A 15,801-nucleotide genomic window follows, 5' to 3' on the forward strand; every position below is an offset into this window, starting at 1 on the left:
ATTATTCTTGTATTTATGACTTTTCTAAATCTTCACAGAGAATATATTCGTTTGATAATGGAAGAATAAGGTATTTCTAAAAGTGAACTGTATACGATATACTGAATTTTCAAAAGTCCACTGGAGGTGGTAGTATCTTTTTTGGTTCTACCTATGGACTCGATTGAAACAGCGTAGAATGCCAGGAACACATGCTTTTTAGATTTAACTGTGTCTGGATTTTAATACCAAGTGAAACTAGTTTTTTAATACTCTATATCTCTCTCTATTCACGCACATACACACACACACACACACACACACACACACACACACACACACACACATAAAGGCACCCCTGAATCTCTATAAAATAACACACACTCTATAGTAGAGATGTGGGGACACCTTTAATATGTAAATAGTTGATTTTGAAGAATGGTGCTCAGCTACTTTCCAGATTTTACACTGTTTCACTTCCTAAAATGCTCTTGGTTGAATTGGAATCTCCCTGCCCCCACCTACCTGGAGGTGATGAACCCTGTGTTGAAAGGGCTCATATACAATCAGTGAACTTCTTTATTTGCCTTTAACCAAGAGGTTCCTCTGCCATTTTCCACAAGTAAGCACGGCAGTTTAAGAATGTCTTGAGGAAATGGGCTTTGTCTGCTTGGGCAGAACTAGGCCAGTTCTTTGTGGAGACCTGTGCTATGGACACCTACTTACTCTAGACTTGATTCTAGTTGGCTGGGCGACCCAGGGTAAGTTTCATCCTTTCCTGGGGCTTCAGTCTCCTTACCTGTTATGTCAAAGTGGTGAGTTAGAGGACCTCTGAGGTTTCTTATGTCCCTAATACACTCAGGTCTTTGATAAACTAATTTGCACTGAAATGGAAATGTGTAATAGTCTCCAGTGTCAAACTTGAGGCAACAGGGAATTTCAAAAAGCTACAATTTCTCCAGTAATCTTGCTTGACGGGTTTGGAGAAGTGAGGGACTTCCTATAATCTAACAAACATCTATGGTCTCTGATCTGCCCAGGGCTTTGTTATGATGTATATGACTTGACTTGCATTGTCTCCTTTTTGAAATGAGTGCTAATTAGTTGTGTCTTGAAGGTTAAGCATTAAAGTTTTTCGACATAGGTATTTCAATATTTGCACTAACTATCAATGGTTAAATCCACCTCTGTGTGTGTGTCTTTGTGTGTGTGTGTGTGTGTGTGTGTGTGTGTGTGTCAGAGAGAGAGAGAGAGAGAGAGAGAGAGAGAGAGAGAGAGAGAGGGAGGGAGAGAGAGAGAGATGGAGATGGAGATGTATGGAGCACATGATACCTAAAGCAAGTGCTTAGGAATTCATATGCAAACAGATTTGGATCAGTAATATGTTTATTTATATGTTTTTTTTCCTTTTGATAGGGTCTAAAACGTGTTTCACTTTACAGAAACCTATGATCTGAAATCCAAACATCCAGAGCATATCCACTAGCAAGTGAGTATAGGTTTATTTCCAACTTCTGCAAACATATAATCAAGCTGCTTGGTCATATGAAGTCAGCTGCATCCTTGCAACCTGCAGACACTTGGGACACCTGGGTGGCTCAGTCAGTTAAGCGTGGGACTTCAGCTCAGGTCATGATCTCAGGGTTTGTGAGTTCAGGCTCCGTGTTGGGCTCTGTGCTGGTGACTCAGAGCCTGGAGCCTGCTTCCAATTCTGTGTCTCCCTCTCTCTCTCTGCCCCTCTCCCATTCATGCTCTGTCTCTGTCTCTCAAAAATGATTAAACATTAAAAAATAATAAAAAAGTAAAAGTCATTTAAAAAAAACACTACACTCAGAGACAATGACCTCCTCTCACACATATGCTATGCACTTTCCTTTCTGTCACATATTTAGAGAAACTTGTGTGCGTGTGTGTGGGGTGATGATTTTGCTGTTGTTTCTTATTTGTTTTCCAAGGCGATTTTGCCTGCCCAGAAACCAGAAGAAACCTTAAAACACTTTGTCACCTATTAACTAGTTACAATTGATGTTCAAAAACAGAAAGAAAATCAAAACCAAAAACCAACATAGCGCCATCCCGGCAGGACAAAGCTCAGCCTGCTAATTCTCTGATTCCCCTAAAATACTTAGTTAACTCAGTGGGCAGTGTGCAAATGACACAGAGAAGCATCTGACTGCTTCTGGAGAAATGGGCTGTGGTCACTGCTGTTCCTTTCTCACCCGGAGAGCTGACGGGACAAATCACTGAGCCCTAAGGCAGGTTCCTTATTCGATTCATTTACAAACAGAACGAGGATTAGTCTGGGAAACCACGATTCTCCTATCTCAAATCCTGCAAAGTGAATGTGTTAGCTTTATCCTTCAGTTAGAGACTCAATCCCGCCCCCTCCATGTCTCAGAGACATGGAGAGAAATGAATCAATTCCCTGTGAGCCACCACAAACATCTAAAAGGATCACGAGATATCCTTTCTGACTAATCACACCCAATAACTGTCTCAAGCCCAATTGTAGTTTTTGTCAGAAAGTGTTAGTTGAAACAATAATTATTCAACAGATAAATTTCATTCCAATCTAATTAAGTCAAATGTAAAAAAGCCATATATGATCATACTACTTTAATCCATTATCATTTTAAGAAATGGTTAATTATCTCATTGGTATCATAAAGCCAGTGAGTTGAACTTCAATTAAACTAAAGTATCATTTGGTAAGCAGTTAAAATATCTTTAATTAAACTAGCAAAAATATTTTGTGTAATATTAAAAACCCAAATACCTTTCTAAAGTTTACATAGTAAAAACATGTTTGTGAAATATTCAATTACAAGGGAAAGTAACAACGCAGAAGACGTACACATAGCAACATGAACAGATTTTTTGTTAACTTTTATTTATTTTTGAGAGACAGAGAGAGACAGACTATGAGTGGGAGAGAGGCAGAGAGGGAGACACAGAACCTGAAGCAGGCTCCAGGCTCAGAGCTGTCAGCAAAGAGCCCGATGCGGGGCTCAAACCCACAAACCATGAGATCGTGACCTGAGCAGAAGCCGGACACTTAACTGACTGAGCCCCCCCAGGTACCCCTACAACATGGATAGATCTTACAAATATTACTGAGGGGCACCTGAGTGCTTCAGTCAGTTAAGCATCCAACTTTCTATTTCAGCTCATGTCATGATGTCACAGTTAGTGGGTTCGAGCCCTATGTTGTACTCTGTGCTTACAGCATGGAACCTGCTTGGGATTTCTCTCTACCTCTATGTCTCTCTTTCTCTTTTGCTCTCTCTCTCTCGGTCTCAGGCTCACTCTCCTCCTCAAAATAAATAAATAATATTAAAACAAAATACTGCTGAGTGAAATAGTAAGGAACAATGATACATACATTTTAAGATTCACGCCCATAAACTGCAATATGCGTTTTATGAACTCTCAGGCAAGGGCAAGGATATACATAAAATTCATTAGAATGACTGAAGAAAAGGGGAATGGGGCCCAGGAGTGGAAATAAAGGACAACAGAGAAGTAAATACATAGCACAGAGACCTGAACAACTAACTCAAGGAATGTGATTAATTCAGCCCTGTACACCTAATGTCAAAGCCCTCTGCTTCGATCCCAAGAACAAAAAAAATTGGGGAAGTAGTATTTAATATTAGACATGCTGGAGTCTGGGAGTGATGATAAAAATGGGGCTGGCTTGTACTGGTTTTACTCTTATATCAGAATTCTCTTGACACAATGCCCATTATCGCCAGCACCCTCCAGGCCACTGCTCTACCCCAAGTTTTTTTAGTAAGAAAGTACCATACATAGTGTTGGTAATTATGGCGTGCAAATACCATTATTTCAGTGTGTAGGGATGCTGTTGGTGATTTTCAGTAGGATGAGTTTTTTGATCTAAGAGCCTTTCAGCAGAGGATGAGATACAACCAGCACCACCATGAGCGATGTGGCCTGGAGGTGATTTGTCTACCTTTTTGGGAGGTGTGCCCTCACATCTCAAGGCATCTGGACCAACATCCCCCATCAAAACACACACATGCGTGTGCATACACACACACACACACACACACTCACACTCCCTCCAACGCCTTTTTTTCCTGCCTGAGAATAAACTGTTAAGGAGTAAATCAGTCTTCAGTACTCAGTCTTCACCTCATCCTCATGGCCTGGTGTCCGGCTGACTGTGGGCCTGGAGGTCTGGCCCCGGGCCGTACAGTACCCCCATCTCTCTGTTCTGTCATACTTGCTTCTTCCCTTGTTTCATCAGAGACACATCTTTTCATAGCTTGCTGATGTTATTTTCGTCATCACAACCTGTGTACCCTGTTGCCATGGCACTTGCTTGCTGGCTGTGGTTGGCCCTTTATCCACACTCTCCACGCGAAACTTTGCAGACAGTGTCCAGGCCTCTCTGTACACAGTGCGCTACCTGGATGGGCAGAGACCCCCTGGGTCCCCTGGTTCTGCTCGGGCTGAAGCTGTGGTCTCTTATTTTGAAACATTCTCTCCATCAGCTGCTGCTGACAGACGAATGTTTCTCTAGCTTCTCTCCTGTGCATGAGTCTGGGAGAAGAAAACAGAGACTGGGTGGAAAAGGGGCTTCCTATGAAGAGGTGCAAGCTGAGGAGGGATCTGTGTGAGGCAAGAGCAGGGGAGAGGTCTCGGGTGGGGGGATTGATGAGGGGGAAGTAGGGGAGTGTGGGTAAGGTTATCCAAGCTTGGCACCGTCGCTGCACTTGCATGGACACGGGGTCATCCCCTCCTGCCTTTCTTCTCATGTGATTGCTTGTTTCCCCTGATAATTAGTTGTTCCACGCTTGAGGTTGGGTATTTCCTGCTTGTGGTTAGTCGTTCAATACCTGTGCTAGGGTCTCACCCATGCTGAAGCCAAACAATGGTCTACCCCAGGGCTCCTACCCTCCCAATATTTACCCCTCTCAAGTCAAATAGGAGCCACACCTTTACCCTTTGGTCATCAAGACACTGCTCTGGCCAGTGGTAGGCCTGGGGTAGCTCAGACAGCCCAAAGCATCATTCCTGAGACTTCCACGGTGAAAGGACTTGAGACGTGGGAGAGGCCAAGATGTTCTAGTTGGATGGAGGTGTTTCTTCAGCACCCCAAAAGATGCATCCCAAAGTTACCTGCCATCTTATCTCCCCTGGTTCAAATTTGGTGACACAGATGGCAGAGAGGGGATATTTCCTCCATGCCTTTCCCCATGGCTGCCTCCATTCATTGTTTTATCATGTTTTCTCCCACCCTTCACCCTTACCTAGTGTTTTTGGATCTCTTACCTAAAATCCCTCCAAGGCATAGTGGCCATATTTAAGTCTCTGTGGAGATATGAGTCATCCAACTTCCCTCTTACAAATCCCCCTTGTGCACCTTGAAGATCTTTTAATTATTGGCTACTACCAGGGAGTTTTTCCATCCCACCTCCTTTTCCTACTGTCCACATAGCTCTTCTTAGTTTTCTATTTTCCGACCGAAATCACTGTCTTCAGGCTGCTAAGGTTTCAGTGAATAAACTTGCTCTATGGGGGATCCTCATCTCATTTCAAATTTAGGGGAGTGAGTTTATCTCAGTAGGTGTAATGCTCAGATTTTACCACCTCAGGCGAGGAGGGGCAAATGCGCACGTGCTGGACATGAAGCTGGGTGTTTTCCTGCAGAAGACTATAATTCCAGACTTAGGAGTACACTGAGCGAGGGGCTCGTCTTAACGAGACACGCGTGTGCCGTATGTGAAAAGCACTTATCAGTACATGTCCTCAGCCACCAGAGACTTTCTCACATTATGCTGCTGCCAGCGCTGTTACCATCCTACTTCCCTTCCTGCTCCTGTGGCCTCCTGGACAAGTAGAGCTTATCTTACTCCCGTGACGAGGGACACTAGGGGAATTCACATTTATGAATGACTATATAATAAGCTTCTAGCTTCTTGGAAGAGACATTTTTGTGAACAAGTCCTGCCGTGTCCATTTAGCTCATTGATGTAAAGGGTCTCTCAAGATTTAGGCCTTGGAGAAATGGGTGGTGAGTTTGGCCGGAGATCATATGTTCCAAACACTAATAGCAGGTCCAGCCAGCTTGTGGTCTGCACCTGAGCACACATCCTCCTCGGCTGGTGGATCTTGTCTGGGTTTCCTGTGGACCACTTTCTGGGAGTTACTGGTTGCTCACTAACCCAAGGTGCATTGGTACATTATACTATGTAAAATATTTTTTAAAGGCATAATGAAATATGCCATAAGTGCAACATCAGAGAAAGCTGACAAAACTGGAAAGATGTTTGCAACACCTATCACAGATAAAGGGCTAATGTCACTGATATGTGAAGACTTTAAAAATAATGGGACAAGGGACCCCAAATCTGCTAGAAAAATTGGGAAAACACATGGACTGAAAATTTGTAAGATCAAGAACACACCCTTGTGTGTTGGAAGAAATAACAGGTGAAGCCATCCAGAATAAGACAGAGAGAGTGAATTAATATATACAATGGATAATATGCCATGACCAGTTATGGTTTCCTCAAGGAATGCAGGTCTGCTTAAACACTCAAACGTCATCAATGTAATGGATCATATTAACACGTTTTTAAAGAGCATACTTATATGTTCAATCACATAATCAATAAGTGCAGAAGATCCATTTGAATAAACCCAACACTCTTTCATGGGAAAAACACTCAACAAACTAAGAATAGGAAGTAACATTTTTAATGTGATAAAGGGCATCTATGAAAAACCTGTAGCTAAAATAATAGTTAAAAGGAAAGGACTGAATTTTCCCCTCTAATATTAGTATAACAGGACAAGGATTTCCACTCTCCCCACTGCTATTCATGTCTAGCCAGTGCAAAAGGACATGAAAAAGAAACAAGGGACATTTATTTTGGAAATGAGGAAATAATCTACCTATACTCACAGAGGACATGATCATCTATATAGAAAATCCAATGGAATCACCAAAAAGCTACCAGAACTAACAAGTGAATTTAACTAAGTTGCAGAATAAAATGTAAATACACGACAATCAGTTATATTTCTATATATCCGTGAAGAATCACTGCAAACTACATTTTAAAATACAATACTATTTACCATAACCTCAAAATTATGAAAATGCCTAACAATAAATCTAAGATATGAAGTCCTGGGGCACCTGTATGGCTCAGTGGGTTAGGCATCCGACTTCGGCTCAGGTCATGATCTCACAGTTTTTGAGTCTGAGGCCCCGGTCGGGCTCTGTCCTGACAGCTCAGAGCCTGGAGCCTGCTTTGGATTCTGTGTCTCCCTCTCTCTCTCTCTGCCCTTCCTGTGGTCACACTAAGTCTATCTGTCTCTCAAAAATAAATAAACATTAAAGATGTGAAATCCTGTACACTGAACTACATAGCTGGGGTTTATTACAGAAGACCTGAACAAATGGAGAGACACCTAAACAAATGTATGGATGGGATGATTCAATATTGTTAGCATGTAAATTATTCCCAAATTGATCTATAGGTCCAATGCATTCCAGTTCCAGCAAGCTTTATGGTAGAAATTAACAAGCTGATTCTATAACGTATATGGAAATGTAAAAGGTCCTAGAATAGACAACACAACTTTGAAAAAGAGGAATAAAGTGGAAAGACCGCCATTATCTGGTTTCAAATAGTATAAAAGTACATGTTTCAAGACAGTGTAGTACTAGTGTAAATACAGAAAATTAGATTAATGGAACAGAAGATAGATTCCAGAAATAGACCCACACATATATAGCCAGATGACTTCTGACAAGGGGCAAAAGAAATTCAGCAGAGATACAAGGGACAGCATAGGCAGGAAAGATGGATTATAGAAGGCCTAAAGGAAACTTGTATAGGTCTTAACTGCATTCACTTTATTGATAGTGGCGATCATTTCATGTTAATTCATACATCGTAACTTACAAAATTATACAATTGTGATATACGTGATTTATTGTATGTCCATTATACCTCAATAAATGTTTTTGTTTTTAGACCATAGGACTAAAATCTTTACTCAAATCTTGTCTTTGTCACTTAGCTATCAGCAGGACTCTGGACAAGCGAATATCTCTAATCCTCTGTACCTTCATTTTTAAAATGGGATTGATAACATTACCTACTCACAAAGCTCATGAAATTATTAATTAAAAGAATATGCATAAATCACACAATAAATGCTCAATAAATGACAAATCACTTTAGTGTCAACAACATTTATTGTTGTATAAAATCACATTGCAGATGTGTATAAAAAATGTCTTAAACCCATCCTGACTATTAGCTTCAAATTCTTTAGTATTAAATAAAATACTACAATGATTCATCCTTGCATATTATTTTTGGCACACACGATCAATCATCCCCTTAAGATAAACATCTGCAAGTGAAATATTCAATTCCAAGAGTATGCACATTTTAAAAGTTTTTTGATATGTGTTGCCAAATTTACTTCTGGAAAGTTTTGTATTTAATTTGTATTCCCAGCAGCTCTGAATGTGTGTATTGCCTTTTTTTCCCTTTCCATATCCTAGCTGGCACTGAGCATTCCATTTCTTCTTTACTTTAATCTCTCTTATCTGAAAGATATATAAAAAAAAGATACATTCTTTTTTCACCTTTTACAAAGTCCTTTAAGCTTTTTTAAAAATAATTTTTTTAATGTTTATTTATTTTTGAGAGAGAGACATACACAGAGTGTGAGCAGGGGAGAGGCAGAGAGGGAGGGAGACACAGAATGTGAAGCAGGCTCCAGGCTCTCAGCTGTCAGCACAGAGCCCAATGCAGGGCTCGAACCCACTAACCATGAGATCATGACCTGAGCTAAAATTAAGAGTAGACACTTAATTGATTGAGCCACCCAGGCACCCTACAGTCCTTTAAGCTTTTAAGAGGACGGAAGGAGCACCTGGGTGGCTCAGTCTATTAAATGTCTGACTCTTAATTTTGGCTGAGGTCATGATCTCATGGTTCGTGAGTTCAAGCCCCACATCCAGCTCTGTGCTGACAGTGCAGAGCCTGCTTAGGATTCTCTCTCTCTCCCTCTCCCTGTGCCCCTTCCCTACTTGTGTGAATGCTTACTTGTTCTCTTTCTCAAAATAAATAAACATGTAAAAATGTTAAAAATTAAGAAAGAAAAGAGAAGACTGAAGATATGATTCGGAAAATGTAGATGCTGTTGGGAAGCTATGAAGATCACTTAATAAAAGCGTCGGGGTCTGTTAGCTTTTGCTCGTGGTAGGCACTGTTGAGCACATACCCTAATGTGTCCATCACCTCTTCTTCCTTCCTGGTGGAAACTGACTTTGATTCACCAGCCCCATTCACTATGTTCCCACACAACTAAGGAGGAATCAAACAAAGGAAGGGGATGAGGACAAGTCAAAAGAAAACACAAATGTTTTCAAGAATCTGTTTCACTCAGTTTAGGGAAGGTTCACACAAGCTCAATTTCACCTTCCACAGAAACATTCCAGAAAGAGAGGTATGTAAACAGAATCCTGAGAAAATTCACAACCTACCCTCAATTCAGAGTGTGGCTGATGGGGAGAATTCGTAAGCAAATCTGGACAAAGGTGCAGACAGTTCCATTATTTAAAAAGCCTACCTGTGAACCCTTCCTCCTGTAATCACAGTCCGGAAAAACTGCTCGAATTTGCTATGATTCTCTATTCCCTGCTGAGAGGAGAGTTGAAGAGGAAAAGCAGAAGGATCATAAAAACTCAGAACTAATTATCGCCAGCAATAAATAGAAATTTGGTCAAACAGAAGAGCAGAGGAGGGACTGTGAAAGAAGAGTGGGAGCGCGAAGGGAGCGGGAGATGGGGAAATGAGTCCTTAATGCAATGAATCCTTAATCCAAGACCACGTTCTACCTGGCCTTTGACTCTTCTGCTTGGAATGTTGGGAATATCCCTGTAAAGAAAAAATGGAAAAAGGGAAAATAAACGTGGCTGACATTCTCTGACACAAGCTAAGGCCTAATGCTCCACACCGAGCAGGCTAAGCCATCTGACATGCTGAGTTCTCTCTCACTGGGAAGGTACAGGACAGACTACAGGACATTTAACAAGATGTTAGAAGATGAGACGAAACCCAAGTCTGGCGACCATTGCTACTCACAGGCCCAGCTGATGCCTTCCTCCCAGTTCACTCATTCCTGGAGTCTAGAGGAAACTCGGCTCTCAAACAATCCCCCAAAAAGATGGACTGGGAGTCAAGAAAAACCCATCCAAAATATATCAACAGAAATAAATGGACTGATTAAAGCTGTTCATTTCTAGTAAAAATAAGATTAAAACATGGGCACCTGGGTCGCTCAGGCAGTTGAGTGTCTATCTGACTCTTGATTTCATCTCAGGTCAAGATCTCACACTCTTTGAGTTCAAGCCCCACATCAGGCTATGCGCAGACTGCGAGGAGCCTGCTTGGGATTGTCTCCCTGTCTCTCTGCCTCTCCCCTGCTCTCTTTCTCTCCCTCTCTCCCTCCCTCCCTCCCTCTCTCTCTCTCTCTCTCTCTCTCTGAAAATAAAGAAATAAACATTAAAAATAGACTTAAAAAGTGTTGAGGCATCTATGGAAAGATTCTGTGGAAGAATGTAAAAAAATAACAAGCAAAACAAAAATCTTGCTCCAAACCAAATAATCTGTTCAGAAAATGTTTATGACTGTATTGATTAAATAGGATGTTACTTGAGACATTAAGTGCTCCAAATGGTAAAACATTAGAATGAAAGTTACCATGAAAAGGAATGGTATAAAGCCAGGGAAACAACTGAGGATGAAAACATCATTATTGAACTAATATACAGTGTAGAAATAGCAAGTAGCTGAGTAGCCACAGATGAAATCCAAACATCGCTGTTCACCTGGAAGAAGAATTTCCAACAAATGAAAATGGAAATGTAATCAAAACCTTATGTGAAAATTAGAATCTACAGATCAGAATGTCAAACTCTACTTTAAAAAGAAATGGATACAAAAGGATCAATATACAGTTATTCTGGATAGGTTATTTAATCCCAAAGACTAAAAGAGAATTGTTTATTGATCCTGGCAGAAAAAGCAAGGGACTGGAGGATCATAGAGGCCTCAAAGTTCTCCATAGCAATACTCATCTGACAAGTGAGCAAGGTCTACAATATGTCTGGTCAAAAAAATATAACTAAGGGGCACCTGGGCAGCTCAGTTGGTTAAGTGTCTGACTGTTGAAAAGTATAACCTCAAAATATTTAATTAACAGTGGCAAAGATTGCTAGTTTTCCATGTATATCTATTCTTCCATTCTTTTTTTTTTGAGAGTGAGAGAGAGTGTGTTTGTGTGCAAGCAGGAAAGAGGAGAGCAGAGGAAGAGAGAGAGAGAGAGAGAGAGAATATCTTAAGGAGGCTCCATGCTCAGTGCCGAGCCCAAAGCAGGGCTCAGTCCCACAATCCTGGGATCATGGCCTGAGCCAAAATTGAGAGTTGGATGTTCAACTGACTGAGCCACGCAGGTCCCCCTCTATCATCTCCTTACATCATAATAGAAGTTTTAGTTGAGCACATGAGCATAAAGCTAAACTGTACCTTACTGATTTTCCCTTTTGCAATAGGGTGAGACTCTAAACTAAAATTAAGTACTGGCCAAAGGGATATGAGTAAATATGTTAGGTTACATTACAGATTATGCACTTTAAGGGATGGAACATGTCCTCTCTTTTTACTTTTTCCCCTTTATACTGTTTCAAATGTGCATGACACTGGGATTCATTGTGCTTTTCTTAAAAGATATGTTCTTAGTAGAAAATGTAGGGGTAAATCTTAATCATCTTGGATTTGGCAACGGAGTCCTAGAAATGACACAAAAATCATGAGCAACATAAAAAAAACATAGATACACTGGATGTCATCAAAATGAAAAACTTGGGAAAATTACACAGTAACATGCAGAAGAATGAAACTGGACCGATTTTTTATACAATCACAAAAATAAATTCAAAATGGATAAAAGACCTAAATGTGAGGCAGGAAACCATCAAAGCCATAGAGGAGAACACAGGCAGCAACCTCTTTGACTTCCGCCACAGCAATTCCTTGCTAGACACATCTCCAGAGGCAAGGGAAACAAAAGCAAAAATGAATTATTGGGACCTCATCAAAATAAAAAGCTTCTGCACAGTGAAGGAAACAATCAACAAAACTAAAAAGAGAGCCTATGGAATGGGAGGAAATATTTGCAAATGACATGTCTGATAAAGGATTAGTATCCAAAATCTATAGAGAACTTATCAAACTCAACACCTACAAAACAGATAATCCAGTTAAGAAATGGGCAGAAGGCATGAATAGACACTTTTCCAAAGAAGACACATGAAAAGATTCTCAACATCACTCATTATTAGGGAAATACAATTTGAAACCATAATTAGATACCACCTCACACCTGCCAGAATGGCTAATTAACAACAAAAGAAATACCAGGTGTTGGCAAGGATGAGGAGAAACAGGAACCCTCTTGTGCTGTTGGTGGGAAGGCAAATTGGTGCAGCTACTCTGGATAATAGTATGGAGATTCCTCAAAAACATAAAAATAGAACTACTCCACATTTCAGGAATTGCACTACTATTTACTCAAAGGATACAAAAATATAGATTCAAAGGGCTACATGCACCCCAAGATTTATAGCAGCGCTATCAACCATAGCCAAACTATGGAAAGAGCCCAAATGTCCATTGATTGATGAAAGGATAAAGATGATGTGGTACACACACACACACACACACACACACACACACACACACACACTGGAATATTACTCAGCCATCAAAAAGAATGAAATCTTGCCATTTGCAATAACATGGATGGAGCTAGAGGGTATTATGCTAAGTAAAATAAGTTAGAGAAAGACAAATACCATATGACTTCACTCACATGTGGAATTTAAGAAACAAAACAGATGAACATATGAGAGGGAGAAAAAAAAGAAAAAAAGAGAAGGGGGAGCAAACCATAAGAGACTCTTAAAGGTGAGGGTTGCTAGAGGGGATGTCAGGGGGCTATGGGCTACACGGATAGTGGGAATTAAGGAGGGCACTTGCTCTGATGAGTACTGGGTGCTGTATGTAAGTGATGAATCACTGAATTATATTCCTGAAACCAATATTGCACTGTATGTTAAGTAACTGGAATTTAAATAAAAAACTGAAAACAAAAGAAAAAAACATGTACATCAAAGAACATTATCAATAAAGTAAAAAAATGGCCTAGAGAATGAGAAAATATTCCAAATCATATATCTGATAAAGATTCTAGTCTCCATAATATAGAAAGAACTTATAGCATAACAGAAAGACAAAACAACAACATTTTTTAAAAAATGAGTAAAGGCTCTAACCAAATACTCATCTATAGAAGACATACACATTGCCAAGAGATGTATGGAAGGATGCTCGGCATCATTAGCCATCAGGGAAATATAAATCAAAGTCACAATGAGGTATCACTTCACATCCACTAGGATGACTGTAATTTAAAAATGAAACAAAAATGAAACATAACAAGTATTGGCAAAAATGTGGAAAAGTTAGAACTTAGTTAACTGCTGGTGGGAACGTAAAATGGTTCAGCAGCTGTGGGAAACAATGTGACAATTCCTCAAAGAGTTAAACATAGAATATATCAGATGGCCCTGAAACCCACTCAAACGAATGGAAAACAAGAACTCAATTATACGTACACACGTTCTTAGCGGCTCTATTCATAATAGCTAAGATAAGCAAACAGCCTAAATGTCTATCAATGGATGAATAGATACACAAAGCAGTATACTGTACAATGGATATTATTTAGCCAGAAAAAAGGATGTATTGATACATGTTGTGATGTGGATGAACTTTAAAATTATCATGCTAAGTGAAAGAAGAAAATGCAAAAGATCACATGTTATAGGATTCCATTTATGTGAAATATCCAGAACAGATCCATCCATAGAGACAGAAAGCAGATTGGTGGCTGCCACGGGGTGACTAAAGGGGATGTGGGAGAAACTGCTTAATAAGTAAGGGGTTTCTGGGGCACCTGGGTGGCTCAGTCTGTTAAGCATGCAATTTCAGCTCAGGTCATGATCTCGCGGTCTCTGAATTTGAGCCCCGTGTCGGGCTCTGTGCTGACAGCCCAGAACCTGGAGCCTGCTTTGGATTCTGTGTCTCCCTCTCCCTCTGCCCCTTCCCCACTCATGCTCTGCCTATCGCTCAAAAATAAACAAACATTAAAAAAAAATAAAAATAAAACTATAAAAAATAGGTAAGGGGTTTTACTTTGCCATGATAGAAACACATCTGAACTAGAGAGGTGATGGCTGTACATCATTAATGAACTAAATGCTGCTAAATTAAACACTTTAAAATAGTTAATTTTATATTCTGTGAAATTTGCCTCAGTAAAATATTTCCTGAAACTGAAAAAAAAGGGCAAAAATATTTAAATTCTAACCCCTGTGAGTGTGACTTTATTTAGAAATAGGGTCTTTACAGATACAATAAAGTTAAAATGAGGGCCTATTGGGTTGGGTGAGTTCTCATTCATTGCCTGGTGCCCTTATAAGGAGAGAAAAAATGTGAGGGGCACCTAGGTGGCTCAGTCGGTGGAGCGTCAAACTTCAGCTCAGGTCATGATCTCACAGTTCGTAAGTTCGAGCCCCATTTGGGCTCTGTGCTGACAGCTCTGAGCCTGGCGGCTGCTTCGGATTCAGTGTCTCCCTCTCTCTCTGCCTCTTCCCTGCTTGCACTCAGTCTCTCTCAAAAATAAGCAGTCATTAAAAAACTTTTTTTAATGTTTAAGAAAAAAGAGAGAGACATTTGTATACAGACACAAGGGGAAGAGCACATTACAGCCAAGGCAGAGACTTCAGTAGATGCAGCTGCAAGCCAAGGGTGACAAGGATTAGTGATGACTGCCAGGAGCTAGAAAGAGGCAAGAAGGAATCTTCCCTAGAGCCTTCCAAGGGAACACGGCATTGTAGACAGCTTGATTTCAGGCTTCTGGCCTCTGGGACAGTGAGAAGGTAAATTTTTGTTGTTTAAGTCACCTAGTGTGTGGTAATTTATTTTATTAAAAAATTTTTTAAGGTTATTTATTTTGAGAGAAACGGGGGGGGGGGAATGTAAAGGGGGGAGGGGCAGAGACAAGGAGTAAGGCAGGATCCCAAGCAGGCTTCCCACTGTCAACAAGGAGCCCGATGTGGGGCTCGAACCCATGAACTGTGAGATCATGACCTGAGGCAAAACCACGAGTCAGATGCTTAACCGAGCCACGCAGGCGCCCCTGCGGTAATTTATTACGGCCGCCCTAGGAGATGACTGTGCAGCTGGGGCCGCAGCCTTCGCAGACCACGAGACAAAAGTTCCATGTTGACAATGGCAGAATACTAAACTGTAAGCGACCTGGGGGTAGGCATTTCCTAGGCAAATAAAGCATATCCCTGGTGAAAGGAAATGGCTGAAGACATCATGAGAAACAAACCCCTGTAAGAAAGAGCACTGCTGTCCAGCCTAGACACACGTTGGAAAACTTGGTGACTGGAAAATTCATGGGACTGCAATTTCAACTCTTCTTAAAAAAAGGTTTTAAGTAATCTCTATACCCAAAGTGGGTCTCAAACCCACAAACCCCAGATCCAGAATTGCATGCTCCCACAACTAAGCCAGCCAGGTGCCCCTAAACTCTTAAAAATATAACTAAAATAAATAATGCCACTGTGAAATGTTAAGTGAAGAGCATTAAATCACAGGCATCAAAACATACAGATGGCAAGTTTACAAAGAG

The sequence above is a fragment of the Suricata suricatta genome, chromosome X (assembly GCF_006229205.1).
Source record: "Suricata suricatta isolate VVHF042 chromosome X, meerkat_22Aug2017_6uvM2_HiC, whole genome shotgun sequence".
Classification (NCBI taxonomy): Eukaryota; Metazoa; Chordata; class Mammalia; order Carnivora; family Herpestidae; genus Suricata; species Suricata suricatta.